The sequence below is a fragment of the Eschrichtius robustus genome, chromosome 17 (genome assembly GCF_028021215.1).
Source record: "Eschrichtius robustus isolate mEscRob2 chromosome 17, mEscRob2.pri, whole genome shotgun sequence".
Taxonomy (NCBI): domain Eukaryota; kingdom Metazoa; phylum Chordata; class Mammalia; order Artiodactyla; family Eschrichtiidae; genus Eschrichtius; species Eschrichtius robustus.
Genome location: NC_090840.1, coordinates 78,650,279 through 78,677,236, shown reverse-complemented (window position 1 = coordinate 78,677,236; position 26,958 = coordinate 78,650,279). Strand labels below are relative to the sequence as shown.

At 53.3% G+C, this 26,958-nt stretch overlaps 1 protein-coding gene across 3 annotated transcripts in view; it reads left to right on the top strand.

Moving 5' to 3' along the window:
• Positions 1 to 371: 371 nt before the first annotated feature.
• ST3GAL1 (ST3 beta-galactoside alpha-2,3-sialyltransferase 1) overlaps positions 372 to 26,958 on the top strand; it is an 85,646-nt gene continuing 59,059 nt past the window's right edge. The window contains exon 1 of one of the 3 annotated variants that reach the window (XM_068525446.1): positions 372 to 619. The gene's annotated coding sequence lies outside the window, so the exon portion shown is untranslated. Of the gene's footprint in view, positions 620 to 1,161; positions 1,257 to 21,447; positions 21,522 to 26,958 lie in introns of those variants that run through there. The other 2 variants (XM_068525447.1, XM_068525448.1) reach the window with 2 other exon arrangements.

Genomic DNA, 26,958 nt, shown 5'->3' with positions numbered 1-26,958 from the left:
CCTTCCCACCCTGAAGGCGGCGGCCCCGGCGCGAAGTGTCGCCGAGCCGTCCCCGCAGAGCCCCTCTCGGGGCGGCGATCCGGTCCCCGCGCCCGAGCCGACAGCGGTCCACGTGGCTCGGAGCTCTATATTCGGCTCGCAGGCAGCCCAGAGCTAGGGAAAAGCCGACCGAGTCCGGGAGCAGGGAGTGACGCGGGGAGAGCGCCGGGCCGCGAGGGGAGCGCCGGGCCGCGAGGGGCGGGCGCTGGGCGGAGGAAGGGGAGGGCCACGCGCCGGAGAGGCGCCCGCCCGGCTCCGGCGCGCGCCCCGGCTCCTGGCCGCGGCCGGCCCCTCCCCGGCCCGCCCGCCTCCCCCTCCCGTTACACCCGGGGGAAGGTGTTCCCGAGACCGCTCCCATCCTCATCCCGCCTCCCCGCTTCCCCGGCTCCAGCCTCCGCCGGCGGAGCTCCACTATGCCAGACAGTTTCGACACTTTGCAAAGACAAAGACCAGAGGGAGGAGGAAGAGGAGGAGGAGAGGAGAAAGGGGCGATGTGAACTGGGAAGGGGGCGAGTGTTCGGGACACCCCCTTTTGATTCTCCCCCGAAGCCCAGGAAACTTTCGCGTGTCTCCGGCGGCGGTGAGTGAGCGCGCGGAGCCGGGGGTGCGCGGGGGGCTGCATTCACCGGAGTTGGGGCTCCGGCAGTTTCGCTTGTGTTCTCCGAGTGGAGGGGCGATTGTCCGCGCCTGGGGACAGAAGTGGTGGGGAAGGATCCAGGAGAGTGTGACAGGAGGGTGGAAGTGGGTTGAAGATCTCAGGTGCCGGGAGAGGGGAAGGCAGATGTAGGCAGACCCCTTCCTTAGCAGCGGTGTCGCCGGGGTCTTTGGGAGAGGAAGGAGGTCGCAGAAGAGGGTCGGGCTCAGGGGTTTACAGCCGTTTCAAAAGCAGCTGCTGGGTGCTCAACGGGGAGCCTACACCGGGTCTGGGGCAGCGGTCCCCGGGGTGGCCCCAGTGACATTGCACTCGGCGCCGGGCTGGCATCTCCCCGGTGGGGGCCGCCGGAAGGCGGAGTGGCCAGCGGGGTCGCCCTCCGGCGCTTTAGAGCGGAACCAGGGGTGCTGGGGCGCGCGGAGGCCGCCCAGTGATCCGGTCGGGCGGCCGAGGGATGGTATCCGGATCGTGCTTCCAAATCCGCTGCGAGCAGGCGCAGATCGAGGAGGTGGCCATCGCCCCCGGGGACACCGCAGGCCCGCATTGCTCCGGATACGGTGGAGAGGTTGGCACCCGGGACAGGACGGCTGGATGTGGCGTGGTGGGCAGGGTGGGCGAAGGGGAGCGTGGCGGGGGTGGTGCCCGTGGCGACTCGAAACTCTGGGTCCGCCCCAGTCCCGGTAGGCGCCGCAGCTGCTGCGAAATAATCTCACAAAAGTTAGCAACTTGTCTGCGTCTCGGGTGTGTGACCCGCGCGGCGCAGGGGCCGCTCCTGGGGAGAGCGCAGGAGCAGGGAGCGGTGCCACCGGGCAGAGCGCCCTGATGGGGGTACAACCTGATTCAGAATCGGGACAGGGGCGCAACTTCCAGCTCCTCTTTTCACTAAGCGAGAGTGTGTTTGAACTTGACCTTGTGGGAGGAAGCGCGGCTGAACTTGACGTGGGGATTGAGGCTGCTCCCCAGCTGGGCGCCTTCCCTGTATCCCGCGGCCTGGTCTCCTGGGAAGGGTGTTGGGATCATCTGGGCTCTGTTCTTCCCCCGGAGATCTGAGTCTCTCCTCCCTCCCACGCGAGGGTCCCAAACCGCACCTTCCACGCGCGGGGCTTGGTGGGGTCGCTGGGCGAGCGGACACGTGCCCGCTCAGAAGTCTGCGAGTGGTTGGGGGCTGGGCGGGTTCTGCGTGTCCCGCAGAGGGAGACAGCCTTGACCCTGAGGGCAGTGACCTGCTCGCGGCGTCGTCGCTGCATCAGGCATCCGCCGGGCTTTCACGCGCCCACGTCCGGGGACTCCTCGCCTCTTCCGGCTCATCCCCCTCCCGGGTCCCACGCCACGCGGATTTGTGCAGAGATAGTTCCCCAAGGAGACAGCGAGCACCCGCTCCCGCTCTGCGGCTGTGTGTGTGCCTGTGTGCGCGTGTGTGCGAGTGTGTGTGTGTGTGTGTGTGTGTGTGTGTGTGTGTGTGTGTGTGGAGGTGGCGGGGGGCGGTACTCGCCAGCGGGGAAAATGAGATCGGCGGGGAACGAGGTTGTACAGCCGTCGCGCCTGGCACACAGTAGGTACGAAGGCTGTCTGAAAAGGCCTCTTCGAGGGAAGGCGCTGGCAGAGGCCGGGACGTCCCTTGCCTCTTTCACCCCACGTTTACTATTCATTTCGCATCCATCTACCCAGCCCAGCGCTTTTGGCTTCTAGACGTACCTTGCGCACCTACTACGTGCTGGGCTCAAAGATGGGCTCTTCTTAGACGCTGGGGCGAAGCCGCCAGGTTTTCTTTCCCGGGAGCTGCGGGAGAGCGTTCCCGACGTTCGGAAAAGGCAAGGTGCACTGCCCCCTGCCGACTACTCTGGAGATTGCCTCTTGGCTCCGAGGCTGGAAGGGGTGCGGCGGCAGGGTGCCTGGGGTTGCTCCCTGCACCTCCGGTTCCTACCCCCAAAACACCATGGCCCGGCCTTTTTCTGAAATCCTGCGGTTAGCTGAAAAGACCGACCCGAGAGTTCACCATAACATGCCCCGATCTGGGGGCGGAGTGGGGGTAAAATGGGGTCATTGCTCTTACCTTACCAATATGTTACCCAAGATAAATATTATATGTAATTGAGTGAGTGTGTGTGTATAAGTAGATACACATACGTATGTTCACATACTACATATGTGTATGTATATATTCACATGCTTTGATTTCAAGTCTGGGGGAAAGGAATTTAATCATAAGAAAAATGTATTTTGCTGAATACATGACCGAATAAGTAGGGGGTCCTTTCCCGACCTTTGAACGATCCCACACGCGTGGGGAATATGCTGTCCCTGTGTTGTGCTAGGCCTGCATTTGCTGTCTAGGTCTGCGCTGGGGCAAGGCCAGGGCCTGGGCCCCAGCAGAGTCTTACCTTCACTTCCCTCCGCTGGCGGGGGGTTACCACCCCCCTGGAGCACTGGGGTTAGAGAAGAAAACAGGAAGTGTTGCCAGAAGTGATGGCGGAGGAATTTCTTTAAGGGCTGAAGGTTATGCTCCTGCAAGCTCTATCAGCAGACGGAAGCTGGCTCTTAAGCAGCCTCCTGCTGGCCTCAGGACTGTTTCCACTTTGGAGGTACAGGCCGGGCGCTCCCCGGCTGGGCTCACCAGCACCTGAAGTCCTGAAGTTGGGGACCTGCCTAGTACTGGTCGTTGGAGCCTGCGGTGCCCCAGCTTTGGTGGGCTGGATCCATCGGTGGGCCGAGTGGTTAAGGGTTCCTCGGAGGTCCTGGGGCCTCGCGGGTGCGTGGGACTCTGTGCCAGGTGGGTGTCCCTCTCCTCTCTCCACCACCAACCCCAGGAACATCACCTGGAGACAAGCTGTCCGCAGCCCCGTAGGAAGGGGTCCCTTAATCTTCTGGTCAGTTAACTCTGTCTGAATCCGTTGCTGACTCAAAGGCATTATATTTGGACAGGGCTTTTGCCTTGCAGGATCTAAACCTTAACCCTCTCCTAGGCCCCCTCCCATACCACAAAAAGCAGCCAAGAAAGCAAAAAATAAAATCGACCAGTTATCTTGTCCGTACACGGCTTCCCAGCGAGTTCTCCGTATGCATCTGCACACACACGCCACAGGCCAGTGGAAGAGCTGGCCTGGTCACAAAGAATTACTCTAGAATAAGGCTTCTATACACTTTGGTCAGTTATGGAACCCTGTGGAACCTCCAGCACTGCCAACCCCCTTGCAGAGCGGAGGATCTGGGCGCTCTCTCCTGCTCAATTTGGTCCCAGGAGCCCAGCCTTGGGCCCCAGCAAGAGCCTGCGTTCTAGCCCCAGGGCCAGCGCTCAATTATGTGACCACTTGACACCCAGACTGTTTGAGGCTCTGGGTCTGTGTCACTCTGGGCAATGAGAGGTGTGGAGCTCTGCTGACATCACCTCGGGGCCATTAGAGCCTTTCTTTGTGAAGACAGAGCCCCCCTCCCATGTGCTTTTGCCTCCAGCTCCATCCTCAGAATGCTCCAGGCATCCCTGGCATCACAGACAACCCTAGCCCACCCCATGCCAATTGTGTACCCCCTTTCACTCCTGGAGCCTTGAGAAGCCCACCCTCAAAGTGGCAAAGTTATTCTCCAGCAATTCTCAGCATTGGGTATGGAGACAGGGCCCAGAAGTTTCAGGCTCTGGGGTGACATCTGTACGGACTCTCCAATGATGCATATTGCAAATAGGAACCACAGGGACCTAGGTGGTTCCCACTGTAAGAGCTGAGATGTTCTTAGAAATCATTTTGTTCAACTAACTCTTTCATTTTATGCAAAAATACTGAGGCCCCGTGGGGAGGTCACAGGGACCTGCAGTGACAGAGCTGATCTAGACCGCTGGCTGGTCTCAAACTTTAAATAGATTAGCTGTCTGGGCTCCCCCTTCCCCAAGCCCACTCATTTCCATACACTTATGTCTCTTTTTCATTGTTGGAGACAAATATATCCTTGGAGATGAAGCTAAATCCGGTCTCTGTACCCTGACACTGAATTAACTCTCGGAGACAGAGCTTTGGGTGAAGTAGAAAAGAATAGCTTTATTGCTTTGCCAGGCAAAGGGGGTCACAGCGGGCTAATGCCCTCAAAACTATGTGTCCCAACCTGGAGGGGGTAGTGAGAAGTTTTATGGTAATGGTTCAAAGAGGGCGTGATCAGCTGGCGGCCATTCTTCTGACTGGTTGGTGGGGAGGTACGTGGGAGTGAGCATTATCAACCTTCTGGTTCCACCTGGTTGGGCTGTTTCGGTTGAACCAACATTTATTAGGAACTTACTGTGTCCCAGGCACCATGCAAGGTTCTAGAACTATAGAGATGGAAGGACATGTGGTCAGTCCTTGTCCCCTCCATCCCCACCCCGCCAGAGGTCACGGTGTCCTGGGGAGGTGCATGGGGACATGAAGAGTTACTCTACAGTGGGGTTTGCACTAGAGCAGAAATATGCACTGGCCGAGGCAGGGTTTCGACAGAGAAGAGAAGGGATTCCTCTACCTGGGAGACCCATGGAAGGATTCATTGAGGAGACAACCCACGGGTACCTTAGGGAATTCTTCCAGGCATAAGTCAGACTGCAGGAGAGCAAGAGTATTTTCTTGAATGCATAGAACTGGTATCGAATCAAAGTGGCGTGTACCCTGTGTGCGCAAGAAAAATAAAGTAAAATAACAGAATGGCCAGAGGTTTCTTGTGCATGGTTCAGCGGAGGGGAGGGAACTGGGGATTTTAGGGGTTCGGTGCTTTGGCCCCCGGATCCTACGCTGATCTCTGGTTTGCTTCTGTGGGATTCACCGTTGCTACTCAGCCAGAGTGCAGGTCCCTGGACTCGGTGGGTCCTCCAAAGGCTCTGGGCTTCAGAGTGATGGCGTGTAAGAATGCCAGTAGCTGTTTTGGCTTTAAAAAATAAAATTCGATGCTTTCTCTCTAATGCTCGTCCTTAGACGAGTGTCAGGTTGGAGGAGCTGATTTGGGAGAGTGCAGTGAAATGGCACAGCAGGCAGCGTGGGGGGAAAGCGCCCAGGTTTTCAGGATCACGCCGCCCAGGTCAAGCTGGGTGAGCTCGGGCAAGCCCTGCACCTCCGTTGGCCAGATCTGAGATGCAGGTGGGCGATTATCCCCCCCAGGAAGTGGGCCACTACGAGGATGAAGCGAGGTCATGTGTGAGAGGATATTGCCTGTGGGGCTGGGCTCCCAGAGCCTCCTGGGACCCAGTTAAAAGTCTGGTTCCAGAGGGTTCTAAGAGGAAGTGCTGCTGGCTGGAGATACTGCCTTGGGACAGAGCATGTGGGAATAGAAGAGGTGACTGGAGGTGGAACGTTTTGGAAAGCTCATGGAAAAACACTTGAAATCCTAGGCTGCCTTTAATGTTCAATGGTGGGTAAAAAACCTACCCTGGAAGCAGCAAGGCAGAATGGCTGGGTTGGGGTAGTAGCATTCTTTTCTCATTCCTGCAGGTTGCGTAAGCTTTTAAAGTTTTCTTTTTCCCTCGGGCATGACCCGGAGAGTTCCCAGGAGCGGTGGCACCTGGGTTGGGGGAGAGGGATGCCCTGCGCCCTAAGCCTATCCTGGCTCAGGTGGCGTGGCTGGTCAGCAGGCCGTGTGGCATGTGTCGAAGTTGAAGTCACCTGGAGTGGACTCTGTAGTGGTCAACCCAGGGACAAGTGTTAGAGAGATGGCCCCGGTGTCAGGATATTTCCTCCCGTTAGGGGGACCCCTGGCCCAGGATTCAGAAGAGCTCCACCCTAGTCCTGAGCCTATTCCACCTCCTGCCCATGATCTTGGGGACATCATTTGTCGATGGAAAAAAAAGGCATAACCTAAAAGTCGAGGTTGATAATTATGGTTTTTTTGGTGGACTTCCTGAGGACTTCAAGCCAGGGAGACAGCTTCTCAGATAGCTCTGAGGGACTGCTTCAAGTAGGTCAGGGGGGAAGCAGGATATAGAGGGGTTTTTTTTGTTTGTTTAAATTATTTAATTATTTATTTATTTATGGCTGTGTTGGGTCTTCGTTTCTGTGCGAGGGCTTTCTCTAGTTGCGGCAAGCGGGGGCCACTCTTCATCGCGGTGCGCGGGCCTCTCACCATCGCGGCCTCTCTTGTTGCGGAGCACAGGCTCCAGACGCGCAGGCTCAGTAGTTGTGGCTCACGGGCCTAGTTGTTCCGCGGCATGTGGGATCTTCCCAGGCCAGGGCTCGAACCCGTGTCCCCTGCATTGGCAGGCAGATTCTCAACCACTGCGCCACCAGGGAAGCCCTATAGAGGGGTTTTTGCCACAAAGACCAGGTAGTTCGAACATCAAAAGATTACCATTAGTGAAAGAAAACCAGACATCTCAAGTGAATGAATTTGGCACTTTTCTGTGTATGGGAAGATGCAAGAGTCTGGGCTCATTGAAATCATTCCTTTGATGTGCATCTCAGCTGTCTAGGGCCAGTATCCTGTTCTTTCCCATCCTGAGTCCCCCTCAGGATGTACCTTTAGGGCTGGCTGCAGGGTCTGAGGGTTTGTTGCCATCCTGAGTTCCCTCAGGGGTGGCTGTGGTGGCTTGATGGCTGCAGCATCCTTTATTAGCTGATATGGCAGGCAGCATTTCTCATTCACACGCTTAAGCTCTGAATCTCCATTTCCTCTACTAGTAGAGGGTAATATAAATCCCCCAAGACAGGATGAGGCTGATGAACAGGCCTTCTTGATTATAAACTAAGTAACATCTACTTCTTATTAAATGTTTAGTGTGTGCCCAGTGCAGTGGCAAGTATTCTAAACTTCAGATCATTTTGTGTTCCGGTAGAAAAGATGTACACTCAGATTGAGTGCAGAGTTTAGTAAAGAGTGTTTACAGAGCTGGGAGCAGTATTTAGGGAAATCGGCAAGGGATGTAGCAGTACCTGGGCCCAGTGACCACGCCCCACCATTCCCATCCCCCCCAGAGGAGGCAAAGGGAGGGATGGGCGAGAGGAACCAGGAGAGCACGGCAGTAGGAGCTGATAGAAGCTTGTGGAAGAGCCTCCCCCTGGCAGGGAGGGGGCAGGAGGATACACTCTGCCATCTGGCTCTGTCCTGCCTGCCCCCCACAATCCCTGTGTCACCAAGAGGCGAACCCTCCCAGTAGCCAGAGACCAAGGGCTTCCTTGTTGGAGCCTCTCAAGGACATGACAGGATGAAGACAGGTCACCTCTGCAGTCACAACCGTTGGCATCTGACCCTATTTGGACCTCTGTTCGTCTCTTCTGTGTGCTCCACTGGGATCAGGGCCCTCCCCATTTTGTAGACTTACCCAAGGTCACATGGTGTTGCCCACACCCGGATCTTCTGCGTGCCTGGAATTACCCTCATGGGAAGTAGGTGACTCCTGGGGAAGGAATAAGCGCACACTTCCAGCCGCCTCGAAGCCCCATCACACATCTTCCTCCGCTCACCCTTTGGAGCTCCCACCACCCACCCTTCCCACCTTGAACTGTACAGGTGAGGAAGCTGAAGGTCAGTCAGGTGAGCAGGTCCACATAGGCTTAGGATATGGCCTCTGACCTTGGTGGAGCCACCTCCCTGCATCCTGGCCCCTCAGGGCCTTGCTGTCTCTACCTCGCCTCCTTCTCCCTCCATCCACCTGGCTGAGTCTGAGAACAGTGGCAGAAAATCCCACAAACTGAGTCTCAGCATCCCCATTAGATCCTAGAGTCAACTTAGGGAACCAAAACTTTATCATCATAATAACACAATACAACACAGCACAACATAACACAACACAGCAGCACATAACAACCACAACTGCCATTTACAGTTCATGCAAAGTAAGTATGGATGAACCGGACCAGAAACAGACTTGGCCAAGAACCAGCTTTAGCATTGTTAGGAAGCCAGAGAGTGCCACCCCCAGGGGAGGCTTAGAGGATCAAGGTGGGGTTCTGCTGGTGAGACTCAGGTAGGCAGATAACAGTGGAACCTCCAGAAAGGGGCTGTCAACCAATAACTCAGACATTTTGCTAGATAATTTCCCTTCTATTTAATTATTTTCCCTGTAAATGATTTTCTCCCAGGGGAGGGAGTCAGCTAGTACATGGAGTTAAAGTCATAGAACAACTACATGAATAGAGTTTAGGAGAAAGGAAAGAGGAGAGAAGAAATCTGCAGGCAGTCTGGGAACAGGGAAGCTTGCCTGCACATTTCTGGGGGTAAAGTGATGAACTGTCAGTGAGCAAAGAGGTCACTGTGTGTGTTCTGTCCTTGAGTAGGATTTCAAAGACTACAGTTTCACTTGTTGGATTTTCTAGAAAACCCCGAGAGTTCAACCTTGGAGCCTAGCGATAGGTGGTCTCTGGGTTCCCCTGTGCTCAGGGCCTGCCGTCAGCACTTCTACCTCCACTGAGCTAAGATGTACACATTCCCTCCTCAGTTAGAGCTGATCATTTCTTTAATATTAGATCCCTAGTCTTTATAACAGCCCTGTAAATCACTGTTTTGTACTTTTTTCCTAACCCATTTTACTGATGTGGAAACAGGCTCACAGAAGTGAAGCCACTTGCCCAAGGCCACATAGCTAGAAAGCGGCAGAGCCAGAATTCATGATTGTTCCATATCTGCCCAAAGCCCAAGATCTCAGGCAGCATGCTGTGCGATTGCCAGGATCATCCTGTGTCTCTAGATCAGGGGAACCAGGAAGGTGGGCAGCTGCCCCAAGAGGTGCAGCTGTGAAACACATCATACCAGGTATCTGTTCCCAACCGTGGCCCAAGACATGTGCCATACCCACCCGACAGGCATGACAAATGGACCCAAGTTCTGTAACATCCTTTTTGGACGGAGGTTCTAATTTTTCTCCACATGCTATTTGCCGAGGCCTGGGGCTCCAAGCCTTTTCCCTGATTCACCATTTGGGGCTGGTTGTATGGGTTTATTTAGCCCTCGATAGTCTGGCTGGATTCTCAGATCTCCATGTGGATCCCTGCATTGCTGATTGCAAGCACTCATCCTTTGACTTGTCCGCATAAGTTGAATTCAGAGAGCCCCACGGTGCCTGGGGATTGAGGAAGGACTGAGCAGGAAGGCTTGGTATAAAGTTTGTCATCAGGGGATGGAAACCTACCCAGATCCCTAGACAGGTGTCTCTCGGGCAATCTGCTTCAAGAAAAATGAACAGTAAAAGTTGCTGTTGCAACACTGAAAACTTGCCTTTTAATAACATCTTCACAGTGGAGAGAAGTGTTTGTTGTTCCTGTTACTTGAAAACGCTGCTAATCCTACCACCTGGTGGAGAGTTTGATGAATAAAAACTGTTGCTTGGGAAACATGTTAGTTGCCACCAACAAGAATGTCTTAGTGGGGGGTATTCCTGGGTGTTTCTGAAGCATATCCTTAAATTTTAAACTTCAGTCTTTTGGCAAAAAAGGAAATTAAAACGAAAAGGAGAGATTAGAAGGTAGCGCGGCTGTGCACCACCACCTGAGGGAAATTTCAAATGAAAAACACAGCAAGTTACAAAGGTTGCACATTTAAAGAGCGTGAAATCAGAAGGAATTGTAAAATCCGAGCATTTGCAAAGATCCTTAGCAGCGCCCTTGTTCAACCTTCCTCTCCCAGACTTCAATTATTTATCGACAGAGTCATTCACTGATTCACTCAGTAGAAGTACTGGCTCTGCCACTTCCTTGCTGTGTGACCTTCAGTGTGTTTCGTAACCTCTCTGTGCCTCCATTGCCTCATCTATAAAATATGGATGATAATAGTACCTACCTCCTGGTGGGTACTAAATTAGTTAATACTTGGAAAGTGTTTAGAACAGGGCCCTGCAGCGTGCCTGCTTTAAAGTGCCTGCTGAGTACCTGCTACGATCATCATCATCTTTCGAGTTAGGAAATCCCTTGCTCAGCTTCCCACTGAAGTTTCCTCACTTCAACTCTACAGTGTGGTTATTCCTCCTCTGCTTGAATGCTGCCAGTGATAGCCAGATCTCTGCCCCACACAGCGGCCCTCTGACCTCTGGACACCTCTGTGGATTAGAAAGCTCTTCCTCATACAGAGCTTCCAACCATGAGGACTTCCTGGAGGAGGTGGTAGGGTGGGGGTCTCCGGAGTTGTCTAAATTTAAGGCTGGGAAAGTTGGCTGGCTTAAGGAGCTATGGTGTGGCCCCTGGACACTAGTGGTAGACGAGGTCCACCTGAGACTTTGGACATGACATTTTAACCATTCCCTGCCCTGTATTTCACTGCTAAGACAGCTCAGACGGAGGCCTGACCCGTGTGATTCCTCAGCCCATTAGCAGGTAGAGCCAGGGCGAGAAGCCAGCCCTTCGTTCAAGGCTGCCATGGCCGACTTTCACCGCTGGCTTTTCCGCCTGACTTGGGCAGCTCAGGGTGTCCTAGAGCTTCTGGTGCCCATCTGCACGCCAGAGCAGGGGACACGGCAGCAGGCACGAACCCGGGTGCCAGGACTCCTAGATGACCCCACTGGGCGGGCCCCCTCCTCTAGGGACCCCCATCGTGTCTACACCTCTGCCTCCCAGACCACCCCCTGACCCCCAGTCTCCCTGAGACCTCCCTCTGAGCAAGTCAGGGTTGGCTTTTGTGAATTCTGCCATCTCTCTGCCCTTTTATCCTTCCCGAGTTTCTGCCCAGGAAATACTGGACATTCTGGACTCGTTTAACCTTCTAAACAGGGCTTTTCGGTCCTTCTTGTTAACAGTATTTCGACAGTTGAGAACACTGAGGCTCATGGAAGTGTCCCTCCGGGTGGGGACCGGTCCCCTCCCAGCCACCCCCGCCCTGCCAGTGTCTGACCTCACGCCATCCACGTTCCTCCCCCCCTCCCTTCACATTGTTCTGAGAATCACATAAGAGGCTGAAAGGAATGAAGTCCCTCCTTCACTAAACCCTATTTCGGGGGCTGTAAACAGGACACTTAATGGTGGCACTCGGGTCACATCCACCAGGGACAGAATCCGTGTGATGCCAGCATGTCCTCCAGCCCAGGGTTTTCACGGTCAGCACAGGATTCTTCCCTCCCTGCCTTCCTTCCTTCTTCCCTCCCTCCCTCCCTGCCTTCCTTCCTTCCCTCCCTCTCACTCTCCCTTCTTTCTTTTTCTTCCTTCCTTCTGTCCCCTCATCCACAAAATCTTGTCCCAAAGTACATAGTTAAGCCTCCTTAATTAGGCCGTGGTTGCCTAGAAGACAAACACATGCGTATTTCACGATTCTTCCCAGTTCTGGCAGACACAGAACAGTGCCCATCAGGAGGCCCCGGGGGAGGCTGCCCAGCCTGTCAGCATCTCCCTCCTCTGAAGGCAAAGTCAGTGTAGCCAACAGGAAGGCCACGAGGGCACCTCTCACCCGGAGGCCAAGGGGGCAGAGAGGTCAGCAAGGACCAGGGGGAGGTCAGGTCCACTGTTTGTTAGGTCTGGGGCAAGTGCCTTCTGTGTCCAAGCCATATCAGTTTCCCCACTAGTGCTCTGGGGACACCACCACCAATCTTTCTGGCTGAGAGTTGAGATAAATCAAGCAGGAGAGGGTTGGGGAAAGCCCCAGAGAACAGATGGTCTTCAAGCTGGAAGATGGGTGGGAACTGCTGACAGTAGCAGTGGGGGTGGGAGAGCCAGTACACGGGGGACCCTGGGGAGCAACCCACAGACGGAGCCGGGGCACCTCCCCAGTTGTGTGGTTGATGGAAGGAGGAAGAGAGGAAAACAAGGCGCCCACTTGGGGGGTCCTAACCGTCCTGCCTTCTTCCAGTCGTGAGGAGTGATCAAGGTGTCTTTTCCTGCATGCAGAAGGAGATTTAGCCAGACGAGGCACACAGTGATGCTAGAACGTTCTTGAAATTCATATCTAAGTGATGCTGAAGAGTCACCCTGCCCCCACTGTCAATTCCACCGCCCACCACATTTATTTAACCATGGATCGGGTCCTATTTCAGACCCTTTCCTTGCCGTTACTGCTCACAAAATGCCACTGGCCCAAGTTCAGAGGAGGAAGCAAGAATCTGAAAAGCTCATTAACTGGTACAAAGTGATGCAGCTACTGAACAGGGCAAGCTTGCAGAGAGTGCCTGTCTGCTGGTTGACATTTGATCAGATGGCCGTGGGAGACAGTACTGTCCCAGAACAAAAAAAAGAGCAAAAGGTGGGGGAGCGTTTGTCCCCACGGACCTGGACCTGGGGTCTCTGGCCCTCCAGCAGCAAGAAAGGCAAAATATGTGGGTGGACGGCTACCTCCTTCACACCCAGGGAGCTGTGCTTACGGTGTGTATCACTGATGGAATCACGTAACGTACAACAGGGTGTGCAGAGATGCGTGTGGTGGAAATGTGCATCTGTGTGCGATGGCCGGTGTGTGTGTGTTTCTGTAGGGGGTGGCATGTGGCCGCTGTCCAATGCTTGCAGAGACCTTGATCAGGTTGAGGGTGTGATTATGGAACTGGGGAGAGGGCATTTCCTCTCTTGCAGTGGGGTTTTCCCCGGGCGAGTGACTTACACACAGAGGCGTTAACATGAACACATTTGTACCCCCAGCACCCAGCAGAGTATATGCAGAATGTGCGGTGGGTAAATGCTAGTGTCATTTGTGCATCAACAAATATCTCTGAGATCTGTTATGTGCCAGACACTGTTCTAGGCAGACAAAGACCTAGGGAGTTCACATCCTAGCAAACAGTGGGGAAAGGAAGGGATTGGCCATGAGCAGGAAAAAATAGCAGGATGGGGGAGCCGGCAGGGGGAACCCCAGGGGAGATCACAGTGTAGGTGTGGTGGTCCAGGAAGGTCACTCTGAGGAGATGTTTATGGAACCACGTCCCACTGCTGATGGGAGAGAACAAACGGTGAGGGTGGGGAGAGCAGGGGCTACCGATCAAAGGACAGGCAGGGGACTCATTTACTCTCCTCCAGGGGCTGTGGCCTGCCCTCTGCGGAGCCAGGCCTGTCTTCTCCAGTGCATCCTTTCAGGCCTGAAGAGTCACATGCGTGGGCTCTCTCCCTCAGAACTCAAGCATTTCCTCCCCCAAAATAAATGTTATCAGCTGGACCACAGACAGACTGCAGGCCAAGGCATTCTGCGTAGATAAGAGCACAGCCTGGCAGTCTTTAGATATGAAAATGGACAGCAGTGGAAAGCCTGGTGGAATTTCTGTTGCTGATAACCTTTAAGAAAAGAGCACTCGTTACAGGAATGAGGGTTGTTTTCCTGAAAGAGAGGAGCCATTTTTGAGTATCTGAGAGGCTGTCAGGTGGAAAAGGATTAACTTGTTCTGGGCTATTTTGAGGAGGGAATCCAAGTGGAATGAGTGAAATTAACAGATTTCAGTTCACGGAGTGTTTTCCCTCTCATCCCCTCATTCATTCATTCATTCATTCATTCATTCAGCAAACACACCTAGGTGCCCGGCACTGTGCCGACACTGGAGGTGTGACAGAATAAGATAAGGGCTGTGTCTTCAAGATGTTAATAATTTAGTGGGAGAAACAGACGGATTAACATATCAGTGGTATGTTGAGATGCACTTCCGAGTTCTGTGACGCCTGAAGCTAATACAATTTGGGAGTTCTCTTTAAGAAGAAGAATACAAGGTTAGGAGTTTAAAATGCAAGCACTAGACTAATGGGGAGCCACTGAGGGCCCCTGGTGCTTACCCTTCCTTGGCCTGGCCCAGGCCTCCTCTGGGAGAGGTGGGAGGGCACGAGGGTTTGTTTCCTGCAGGAGGCTGGATGAACACTTGGCAGAAAGGCTGGCAGTGGGAATTCTGGAATTCTGGTGGTAGGGCAGCCTCATCTTCTGGGTCCCCCGAACCCTTGTTCTTGGGCTAAAGACCCTTTTTCTCTTAGCGCTGCTGAGATTTTCTAAGGTGCTTTCCTTAAAGTTCTGCAGGCTGACCTTGTGATCCCACTTCCGGGACAGTGTTCTGTGGAATCGCCTGGCCTTCAGGAGCATAAGTGCTGGTGGAGTGGCTGTGAGCACTTACGGAGGGCTCACCGGGGCTCATACACTCTCCTGACAGCCCCCAATATTGACACCTTTAACCCTACAGCCACCCTGCATGCCAGCTGCTGACATTCTCCCTGTTTTACTGATGATGGAACCAAGGCACGGAGTGGTTAGGTACCTCACTCACAGATGCACAGCTAGGAAGTGGAGGAGCCGGGCTTTCAAGCTACATAGCCTGCCTCCAGGGCTCCGTGCCCTTGCTACATTGCCTCTCCAGGGTCCTCGCTGTTTAACTCTTTTCTAGCAACACTCTGGAAACATCCGGAGGGGCCAGCATGGGAGAGTGGCTACAGTACATCCGTAGAATGGGCTAATAAGCGTTTGATCCATACAAAGAGTTCTTACCAGCACGCTGAAATGCTTTGATTAGGTGCGAAGGTGGGATACATAAGAAATAACACTGTCAACAGCGTTAGCAGTGCTTGACCCCCCTCTCAGCCTTTGTACCCTCTCCTGGACGGCGGTTATAACGGCTCGTTTCGTTCACGCATCCATTCAGTAGGTTTTAACTGAGACCCTGTTACGCGCCTGGTACTGGGAACATGGCGGTGACAAACTCAAGCATGGTTTCTGCTCCCCTGTTGATTACTTATTGTCCAACTTCTGGTTGCACAGTCTGTCTGTGTTTTCTCCCTCTTTGTTGCCCTACGTGTACCTTCCCGAGGCCCTGATTGGCCCCCGGCCCCAGATCCAGCCCCGCCCAACACCTGTTGCCTCATTTGTAAAATGAACCAGGGACTCACAGACCTCCTGGACTTCAGAGTGGCTCTTCACAGTTGTCAGCGGGCATACCTCACATCATTACCGTCTTCTAGAAAAGGTCAGGCTCCCGACAGCTGCAGGGAGTGCCCTCCTCCCTGGATGTTCAAAGATCCAGCCTCGGTGGACAGCCGGGCTGGAAGGGAGGAAGCAAGGGCCCTAGATTCCAAAGAAAAAGCTTCAGGACAGCTCTCCGGTTGCCAGCTGTGCGTCCTTAACCTGCTGAGCTTTGTTCTCTTGATAAAGGGGGCGAGTCCCACCCACCAGGGGAGATGGACCCCACGGGGACATGCAAGCTGTAGCACGTTCAAGGCCCTGGAGTGGGGTCCGCCTGGCAGGCACCGGCGTCTGTCCCTCTCCAGCTCTTGGGCAGGCATTTTGCTTCTCGGGGGCTCAGATTCCCGGTCTGTAAAAAAGGAGGCAATCACAGTACCCCACCTACGAGGGGTTGTGAGAATTAAATGAGACGATGATTGTAAGAGCTGGGCATGGTGCCTGGCCCATAGCCAATGCTGGATAAGTTATAGCCGTGTTATTATTACTATTACATTAGAGCTGAGCCGCACTGGTGCGACATGTGTGAGCTGTGAGGGTAGGAGGGAAAGCTGTCCAGCTACAGCAAAGACATCTCTTCCGTGAAAGGACGGACATCCCAGGGGTAGCTGCTGCGAACAGGCCCGGAGGCCTTGACAACACTAGTGTCACAGGAAGAGGGCATCCACCCAACGCATGGAAGTTTACTACGTCCTTTTAGGAGCCAAACCCACAGACGGAGTCATCCTCAAAAGATTAATTTATATTCTAATCAGGCCCAGCTGATAAGCATTTGGGCATTTACAGTAGCCTTTGTTCCTGAAGGGTATCCAATTGTGCCTTTCCAGCTTGCAGTGACCATTTCCCTTACGGCCTCGGGACCTAGTCCAAATTCCATAGCAGGACGGAAAAGGCCACTACCACCGGAGACCCCGCCCAGGTCCCTGGCCTTCTCACTGCTCTCTGGTTCTTGTGGTTCTTATTATGATTGCAAGATGCACCTCGGCAAAGGCCATCAGGGAACTTCGAAAGAAACCCAAGGTTTATTGGCCGGGGCCGCACAGGGAGGTGGAGGTGTGCACAGACCTGGGGTTCTGCATTTACTGGGGCCAAGGTTGGGGGCCTGGTGTTTTGCAGGGTCACTCTTTACTGGCAGATTTAAAACAGAAGAGCGAGAATTAAAGCGTGGGAAGGGAGAAGCAAGGCCCCTCAAAAGGTCAGTTATCTAGGCTACCCAGGGCTTTCTAGAAAGAGGAACTTCACGGGTAAGGCCACCTGGCTCTTTATGTAGTTGTGTAGCTGTGGCAGTATGTTTATTCGAGATGGGTGCCTTTCAAATATCAGATACCTCGGCAATTAAAAGCTTAATGTCAGGCACTTACATTACAATCAAAAAAGCTAACTGCCAAGCATTTACACTACAGATGCATAGATAATGGTGTGGCTATAGATGCAGACTGAGATGCAGATGCATCCTATGTTCTCATCACCCTAAATAACGTTCACCCTTAATGAAGTAACTTTCCCGTCTCCAGGACTTGGACTCTGCGGTCTGCAACTGCTCTGCTCCTCCACTTAGAACACCCTTCTTTTACTTTCCTGCTTCAATCTTCTCTCCTTCAAAACTCAATTCCAGCATTGTCTCTTCCAGGAGTCCTTCCCCGCTCTGCCCTCTACGTGCCCCAAAACACCGTGTGTGTGTGTGTGTGTGTGTGTGTGTGTGTGTGTGTGTGTGTGTGTGTGTGTGTGTGTGTGTGTGTGTGTGTGTGTGTGTGGGGCTGGCTTTCATCCCACTGACCCCACTGCTTGTGGTGCATGGCCCGTGTGCGTGTCTGTTTTCCCTGTTGGCCGGGGAGCTCCATGGGGAACAGGAATGTGTGATTCATCCTTCGTGGGGACTTACTGAGAAGCCACCTGGGCCGGGTGCATCTCTGCATCTTGAGGGCCAAGAATGGGCATTTGAAAGAGGGCATGGTTTGTCCACTTGTCTCAGCCACAGAGAGCCAGCCCCGGCTGTTGGTTTGGTCAACACGATGTCCAGCTAGCTGACCTCTCTGCTGAGCTGGACACAGGCCTGCGCCTCCTTGGGGATCATTTCTCTCTTCTTCGGCCCCCCTCGGGCCTCACTCAGCCTGCCACACTTCCTCTGCCTCCAACTTTTGGAGAACTGGAGATGGGGGATCCCACGTCTGGAGGCTCATGGCTCTTTAACGTTGGGACTGGCCACCATCTCTGTGTTGCTCACAGCTCGGCCTGCCTGCTTGCAGAACACCTGCTATTTATAGATCTGCCTGCCTCCGCCTAAGTTAAGCAAGCATGTCCTGCCAGGATAGCCCACTGCCCTTTTGGGTCTGGACCATGAGAAAGAGGAAGAAGGACATGGGAGGGACCCAAAGCCAGCCAGTCTGAAATCCATTTGGCCAGCATATCCTGTGCACTGTGCAGGGAAGAGAGAGAGACACGTCACCATGTGGCTCAATGGCCTTCATGTAAACACTTTCTCATAGGTGCTAAAAATATCCTCATTGCTGGGGGATTGGCCATCAGAAAAAGAGAAGGACGGACGGGAAGGCCTTTGGGGGCAGGGGAGATGGATTTCTTCCCTCTGGTGGTTGGATGTATGGAATTGGCTCCCTGCACCAACCACAGGGAGCCACAGCAGGCAGACAGTCGCTTAACTGGGACCTCCTTGAGGGCAGGGGGCACCTCCTTCCCCACTGAGTCCCCGGTACCCCAGCCAAGGAGGTGGCACTCAGTGAGTGTTTCTGGAGTTGTCCTGAACAACTGTCATATCGTGTGGCTGTGTAGTGATCCATCAAGTGGCAGTACCATATGACTTAGCCATCTCTGTGACTGCATGTTTCTGTGTGATATGTGTCCGTGTAGGTCATCATCATCATCGTTATTGTAAACAACGCTGCACTGAACATCTTCCTGCTTGTAGCGTTTTCCTTCATTTGGACTGTGTCCTTGGGATAAATTCCCAGGAAAGATGTCCTTGCCACCTATTACCAATTGTGACTTTGTCATGGAACCAAGAGGGGAAGGCAGACGGGGGACAGGAGCTGGAAGAGACTTTCTGCTGGGACTGGGGGAAGAACCAGTGCAAAGGCCAGAGGCAGCAGCAGTGGGATCTTGTGAGGGCGAGCGCATGTGCTCTCAGCTGGGTCCAGTGTCCACCCACCCCCCAATACACGCACACACAGACACTGACACGCACTCACACACATAGGGAGAGGCATGTTGGCTGTCATAGCACCTGTGGAGTCTTCTGGCGTTATGTACATAGCAGTCAGGGATGCTATACATCTTGCAACATGGCCAGTCCTTCCCTGGGCAGGAAGAATAGTCTTCTCCAAATTACCAAGATGCCCTCTTCAAAAACCCCGAGGGAGGACTTCCCTGGCGGTCCAGTGGTTAGGGCTCTGCGCTTCCACTGCAGGGGGCGCAGGTTCAATCCCTGATTGGGGAACTAGGATCACGCCTGCGCGGCACGGCCAAAAAAAAAAAAAAAAACCCAAGGGAGATTTGGTATCGAGTAGCATAGCAGCAGTTCTTAAACTTTTTTGTTTTCAAGGCCTCTTTACACTCTTAAACATTACTGATGGTCCCAAATAGCTTTTGTGTCTTATATCTTTTAACGTGTATTGTGTTAGTTATTAAAATTGAGAAATTCTTTACATATTTATGACTTTAAAAATAACGATAGGGACTTCCCTGCTGGTGCAGTGGTTAAGAATCCGCCTGCCGGTGCAGGGGACACGAGTTTGAGCCCTGGTCCGGGAAGATCCCACATGCCGCGGAGCAACTAAGCCCGTGCGCCGCAACTACTGAGCCTGCACTCTAGAGCCCGCGAGCCACAACTACTGAGCCCGCCTGCCACAACTACTGAAGCCCGCGCGCCTAGAGCCCATGCTCCACAACAAGAGAAGCCACCGCAATGAGAAGCCAGCGCACCGCAACGAAGAGTAGCCCCTGCTTGCCGCAACTAGAGAAAGCCTGCACACAGCAACAAAGACCCAACGCAGCCAAAAAAAAAAACACAATAGAGAGGGTCGGTACATGATGAAAAAGGTTCAAATTATCCAGAAGTTGTAATAAATCTAAATACGTATAAAAAAACAACATAAAAAATGATAGTAAGTCCATCACATGGTAACATAAGTGTGATGAAAACCAGCTACTTTCCCAAACAAAAAAGAAAATTAGTGAGAAAAGTAGTATTGTCTTACAGATCTCCTCCATGTCTGTCTGAAAGGAAGTCAGCTGGGTCCTCGGTCGGCTGTTGCCTCGGCCTGCGCTGAAATCCCACGCCACTTGCCTCTGGGAAACCCCTGAGACTGAAAAAGCAAATGATGTCTTATTATCACTATGAAAATTGATTCGGTATCATGGACTCCCTGGAAGGGCTTATTGACCCCCTGGGGTCCCTGGAACATAATTTGCAAATCACAAGTACAAGGTTAAGAATATGGGTTGTTAAGAATATGACTTTGCAAGCGGGCTGCTGTGGGAGGAGGGGAGGTCACGTCTCAGGCAGAGCCATATCCATATCCTAGGCCTAGAGTCACGTGTATTCACCCACATCCTGCTAAATAAACTTGGCGGTTCTCATACAATGAGTTAATGCAAAATTCCACAAACAATGTGAATATTCATTTACTGGACAGTGGTACCAACATCATTTTAAGATGTCAGTATTGTCCAGTACTGTTACCAAGGCAACAGCTCTAAGCCTTCTAATTTCTCATTATTTTGGGGAAAAACCCACAAAAAGAAGGCAGGTAAACTCAATAATTAACTAGTTTCTAAACAAAATGTTTGCCATTCCAGTGTCAGCAATCCTGTGCTCTGTTCCAATTTAATCATTAATCTCTACCACAGTTTTTCACCCTTTTATTGGTTCGGTGCCCTTGAGCAAAAGCCCAAGAGTGTGAGACTGAAAAAGCTAATGATGTCTTATTATCACTATGAAAATGGTTTTGGTGTCATGGACTCCCTGGAAGGGCTTATTGACTCCCTGGGGTCCCTGGTACATAATTTACAAAGAACAAGTACAAGGTTAAAAGTATGGCTTTGCAAGCAGGCTGCCGTGGGGTGAGGAGAGGTCACATCTCAGGCTCATCTGCATGCAGTTGGGTGACCTTAGGCAAGATATGTAGCTTTTCTGTGCTTCACTTCCATCCTCTATAAAATGGGATAATAGTACCTATTTCTCCGGGTTATTATGAGAATTAAATGAGCTGATAGGTATGACGCTCTTAGAGAACAGTGCCTGGTACTTATTAAATGCTATGTATCCATACATACTTATGCACATACATGCTATATGTGTATGCATATGTGTCTATGCATACATATGTTCTATACATACGCTACATGTATGTATATGTATACATGTCATACTGTATATACACTATATATGTGCATATGTGTATGTATACATATCATACTCTATACATATAGAAGCCAATAAAAAACAATTTTAAGTCTCTACAGCAAAAGTTACCCATTTCACTTCATTTCTAAGAATCTGAATCTTAAACAGAGCCGTATCTTAGGGCAGCATTTCTGTCCCCTCACGCCGGTGGGGCACGGAGGGGACAGTCACATTGTGTACAGGGTCTGCCTCGTGGAGCACAACCAGCAAGGCGGGACCTGGACGAGAGCTCAGCTGTGGGGCGCGGGGGCCGCGTGTCTGTCCCAGCTCGTGCCCCCTGGAGCCCCTCCCCCCCCCAATGAAGGGCTTGGTGACAGCTCCCAACTGTCCTCCTCATTTTCCCTTCCTCCCTTTGCTGGTGAAGTGACTGTCTTCATTTGGCCACCTGATTGAGGACATCCTGCCGCTGGGGCAGAAATCAAAGCAGGAGCCCCCGGTGCCTGGCCCCAGGGGTTCCTCAGAAACCCCAGGCTGCTCCTGACGGCTCACGGGATGCTGTGTCAGCAGCGCGGTGGCTCACACTGGGAGTGTTTTCCTGAAACGCTTTTTGTCTGGCAGCTCTCAGCGTGAGCTTTACAACGGCATATGCGTTCCCTTAGGCTTGGAAAATACACATCGGTTCAAAAAAGAAAACAAAGATAAAAGGTCAGTGTGGATTATCCAGCCACAGCTTTTGAGCACGTGAAGAAGGAATGGGCAGGGCCGGGGGAGGGGGGGGGTCTCTTAATAAAGCGCTGGCTCCTTCTCTTCCGCCTGCTTTATTCATTGATTCTACTAACAAATATCGATTGGATGCCCCCTTGTGCCAGGCAGGGTGTAGAAAGCTGAGGCTGCCTCGGTCAACTGACTGACAGCAATCCCTTGTGAAATGTACATCTCGGTGGGGATGACTTCTGATAAATGACCAAGTTAGCAGATAGACTCAGGGATCTGTAGGAAGATGGGAAGTGCTGTGAGAGAGAGCGAGAAGCTAGGAGAGGACTTGGGAGTGCTGCCGGTGGAGGTGATGGGCTGGCCACACTGAGAGCAGAAAGGTGAGCAGAGACCTAGAGGCAGTGAGGACCTGATCCAGGTGGGCAGCTGGGGGGACAGCCGTGGCCAAGCCCTAGACTGGGAGGAGTGTGCCTGGAGAATCCGACCGGCAGAGTGAGTGAGGGGCCGGTAGATGGTCAGGGGGGAAAGGGGAGGGCCGATTGTAGGGGCCGCCTTGGCTTTTGGGTGACACTTGTCTCCAAGGGTGACACTGTGTCTGGATGGACTTCAGTGACTTCCTGTGGCTAATTCCCTATTCTCCTCCAATTATTCAGGTTCCCCTCCTCTGGGAAACCAGCCCTGAACCCTTGCCTGGGCCTGGAGCCCCTCCTCCGGGCTCCCGTGATAGCCCACGTTGGCCCCTAGCCTCGCGTCCCCAACCTCAGACGGAAATTAATCTGCCTGCCAGGTTAAGACCCATTAGCTGGGTCTTTCAATTTTCTATCTGCCAAGTGGGCGGCAGCGGGTCCTGGGTTTCATGACCTCTAACCCTTGTTCAGGAGCACCACCCCCAACCTGTAAGAGACCCGAGGGCCTTTCTCAAATTCCAGCTCTCCTGTAGGACCCTTTTCATCTTGTCCCCAAGCGGACTGACCTCTGTCCTTCATCAGAACCCGCTCAAATTCTCTCGTGCCCCTCCCAGGCACTCAGCACATTCTGCCTGGCATTTGCCGGTCACATTCCCCCACTAGATGCTAAATTCCACAAGGCAAGGAACGGCAGTCTGAACTCTGTGTGTGTCATCTTCGCTGCGGCTGGAGAGAGCTGGGGACGAGTACCCACCGCTACAGGGTTTGCCCCCGCAGCCTTCAACGCCGGGCTGTGCGGTGCATTTGCGCACCCTTACCCCGCATGCGCCCATCTACCAGCTCAGTACCTACAGTGCCCAGGCGTCCTTGCAAGGCCATCCCTCTGCCAGGAGTGCCCTTGCCCTATTTCTCCACCCAGCAGGTCACCTGCCGGCCATTACTAACTCAACGAAAGGGCCACCTCCTCGGGAAACTGTCCCCGTTGACCCTTCCCCTTTAGCGCCGGCCCCTCCCCATCTTGGTGGCTGTTTTCATCTCCCCACAATGGACGAAGAGGCTCTGATGTGCCAGAAGGATTCACGTGGCCCTGCCGTCAGAGCCCTTGCGGTCTAGAACAGGGGCAATGAACTCTTTCTGTAAACTGCCGGATATAGTAAATATTTGCGTTTTTGTGGGCCAGATCGTCTGTGTTGTGTCTGCTCAGATCTCCCATGGCAGCGCAAAAGCAGCCACAGGCAATACATAAATGAACAGGCGTCGTTGTGTTCCAAGAAAAGTGCATTTGCCCAAACAGGCGGCCGGCCAGATTGGGCCCACGGGTGGTCATTCGCTGAATCCTGGTCTTAGCCTTGGCTGTAGAGGAAAACAGCTTGAGTAGCACACGTATGCATTGTTTGCTAATGCCTTGGGTCCCCCTCGCTGGGCAGGGGCTCTCCCTGAGCAGAGAGTGTTTGCACTCAGCATCGCACCCTCAGGGACTGGCACGTGCCTGACACAGGGCTGGCCGCCGGGACGTGGGACCAGTCAGTGAGTGAGGGAATGACATTCCTGCAGGTCCTGAGACTAGCAATCTGGGCTGGACCCTGCCTCTTCCCTGCCAGCACCAAATGCTGCGGAGGGGCTGGCTGTGGGCTCTGGGGCCCCTGGGCAGGAAAGCAAATCCCCTCCTCCAGGTGCACCGTTTCTGCACTGATTTTAATGGGGTGAGGATGGGTGCCATCTGCTCGAGGTGGCCCTGGGAGGATTCAGCTCAGCCCTCCAGACTCCCGACATCCTAGGAATGCCTCCTTCCTGGCCATAGCCCACAGACTTCTAAGCCACCCGGCCTTAACCACAGAGCTGAGAGCGGGCTGGGGGCACCTGGAACTTCCTGTCTGCTGTTAGTCCCTGAAAAGGAGGCATTGAGGTGTGAGACCCATCTGGAGGCAAGCTGTTCCCTTCCTGCATTGGGATGGTCCCTGGCTCTGCGTGGCCTTGGCTTGAGTCCCGACATGCACTTAGGCAGCGCCTTGTATGCTCCAAGTACGATTCACACACGTTATTTAATTGTCATAACCGCCTATGCTGGGGATGTTATGATCCTGATGTGTCACAGGGGTTACACCACATGGGGGCGAAACTGGGATTTGAACCCAGCAATCTGCCACAGAGCCTTAGCTCGTAACCTCCATGCCAAGCTGACAGGCAGTAGGAAAGACAGAGAGCTTGAGGGAACCAGAGTGGATCAGACTCACCCACCACCCCAACCCCCCTTCTCCAGCTGGGACACCGTTGCACAGAGAACTGAAGTAATCTGCCCAAGATCACACAGCATTGGTAGTAGAGGCAAGATTTGAAGCAGGGTTTCGGTTTCCAATCCAGTGTTTTTTATCCACAAGCCCAAACCCCTCCTTTGGCCTGGGACCTGCAGAAAAACAGAGGCGAGCTCTCTCCTCCCACTCAGAGTAATATAGCCTCTAACCTTACCCTTTGTTAAAAAGCAGCCCCTTCTCCAGGAGGTGGCAATACAGACGCACACCTTCGTTAACATGGATGGGTTTCTGGGCCCGGAATCAGCCAGATCTGGGCTCAAGAATCAGTACTGTGATGGGCTGGGGCAAATCTCTGACCCTCTGGTTTCTCATCTGGCAACTGGGGCTACAAGCCCCACTTGGCTGAGTTGTTCTGAGAACCAAGTACGTTGATGTATCTGAGTGTCCAGCCATCACAGAGCCCTCAGCCTGCAGCAAGTATGGCCTCCAGTCCCCCCTTCCTCATTCGCTCCCTGCAGCTCCCTCACCCCCTCTGCACCAGGGAACTGCAAGCACCCCTCCCATTGCACTCAGCTGCAGAACTTCATCCCATGATTCCTCTTGTGAGTGGACGCCCTGACCTCATCTTGGGCAGTATTGCAAATCCAGGAAACCACGCTGGGCTATTTCTACGCCATGGGCCGTGGCAGCTCACTTTTTTGTTTTTGCCCTGTAATTGCAGGGTTTTACAGTGGTTTCTCTGTTGCCCGAAAGTCCCAGTATTCGCTCTGTTTCTCTCTGACATGTAATTGTATCTCAGGAACCCGCAGCAATTAGGCCCCTGGCCCCTCGGTGGATGCCTTTTTTCTATGTAGACAGATGTCTGGATGAAAAGAAAGATATTATCTGGTTGAAGCAAATGGTGATTACACAACCCTTTATTGAAGACTCTGCATGGATTTGCTGGCTCTGAATGCTTGGGGAGCCTTGAAGTCTTCATCAACTCTTTCTAGCTTCCTTCCTCTTGATCTAGAACAATCTGTAGGAACCCAGACCCTGGATGCTGGCTGGGAAATGAGTGATGGAAGAGGGAACGGCAGAAGGTGAGGGTCTCTGGTGCCCAGGGCTGGGGAGTTGTCAGGTCTGCAAAGGTGGGAGAATCTTCAGCTTAGGAGCCTGTCAAAATGCAGGCTGCCTAGGGTCCAGGCCTGCCTTCCAATGCAAGGCTACCTTTGGGAGAACTAAAGGAAGTGGCAGGGTCCACTTAACCTGCAAAACGGTGACGTCAGCTGGAGGCGGCAGTGTTGCCTGGTGGTTAAAGCTCTGTCCTGGGAACACTGCCTGGGTTTGTGTCCTTACAGGCTGGGTGACCTTGGACAAGTTCCTAACCTCTCTGTGTTTCAGATTTTCATCTGAAAATTTAGGGTGATAATAACTTGCTCAACCTTCATTAAAAACAGATATATATATTTTTTACCGGTCATAAATATTACCCTGGAAGAGCACTGACCCCAGTGCAGACCTTAGGGAATTCCTGGGAATCCCATGAGAGTTGCCTGTGCATTTGACACAGAGTGGGAAACATGGCTGGTCTCCGTCTATGGCATGACTCTTCTCAGTCTTTACATAAATTCCCGATCCATCCTTGCAGGGCCCCGTTGAGGTAGGTGCTAGTTTTAACATCACAATCCCTGCTTTACAGAGAAAGGAGGAAAAGGCACAGAGAGGTTAAGAGACTTGCCCAGGGGTGCCCAGCAAAGATTTGGCAGAGCCAGATTCAGACTCAGGCCACTTGGCCCCAGAGTCTATGTGCTTAACCGCTAGGCTTTCCTGCCTCTCAGCGTGGAGGGAGCAACAGCTGCGCACAGGCGTGTGACATGCACCGTGACAGAGGGGTGCACAGGGGCAGGGCGGGCCTGTCTGTCCTTTGGCTTATGTGGGCCTGGACCTCTCAGTCTCCGCCTCTGTGGGCGGGACTGAGCAACACCCCCAGGAAAGGCTGCGCCCCACCCTCCCCAGGAGGCCGGGCAGCACCCCTCTGGTCTGGTCCGGAGGCGGGAGGCCCGTGGAGGAGGTGGGGAGAGACTGAGCAGGGTGAGGGCGGGGCACAGACCCATCTGTTTGGAATTAGACACGAATTGAGCACAGTTGGCCAGGAAGCAGCCGCATGAAGCCAAAAAGCAGAGTTTGGAAATGCTCCGCAAATATCTCAGCAGAGCTGACCCTCCTCCTGTGATTCTGTCCCGGTCTCTTTACTCCATTGCTCGTTTGCCCAGCACGTTCTCCACGCTGGTCTGGGGATGGAGCTGGGGAGGCCCTTTCCTCGGCCTGGGAGGGTGGAAGGAGGGGGGCAGTGCGCTGGGGCACACCAGGAGGCCGGAGAGGGACCTAACTCCAGGGAGGACAAAAGTGACAAATAACAACAATAATAGTATTGATTATGTGCTTACAGGGTACCAGCGGCTTAGCATTTGACCCCTAGGGTCAGTATTAGGTTTGTCTCCCATTCATGGATGGAACCTGGGCTCCTAGGGGTTAACTAGCAAGACTCCCACAGAGGCTGAGCGACTCTGCTGGGAGTTGAACCCAGGCTTCCAGATGCCATTGCTGGGCTCCTGGGCCAGCTGTGGTGTGGGGTAAAGTCCTCCGGGGGTCAGAGCAGAAGCCTGAGTCCCATGCCTTGCTTTGTCTCTTACCAGCTGTGTGCCCTTGAGCAAGTCGGTTGACCTCTCTGAGCCTCAGACCTTCTGCTGTGGCGTATAATACACGACACTGTAATACATTCCCACA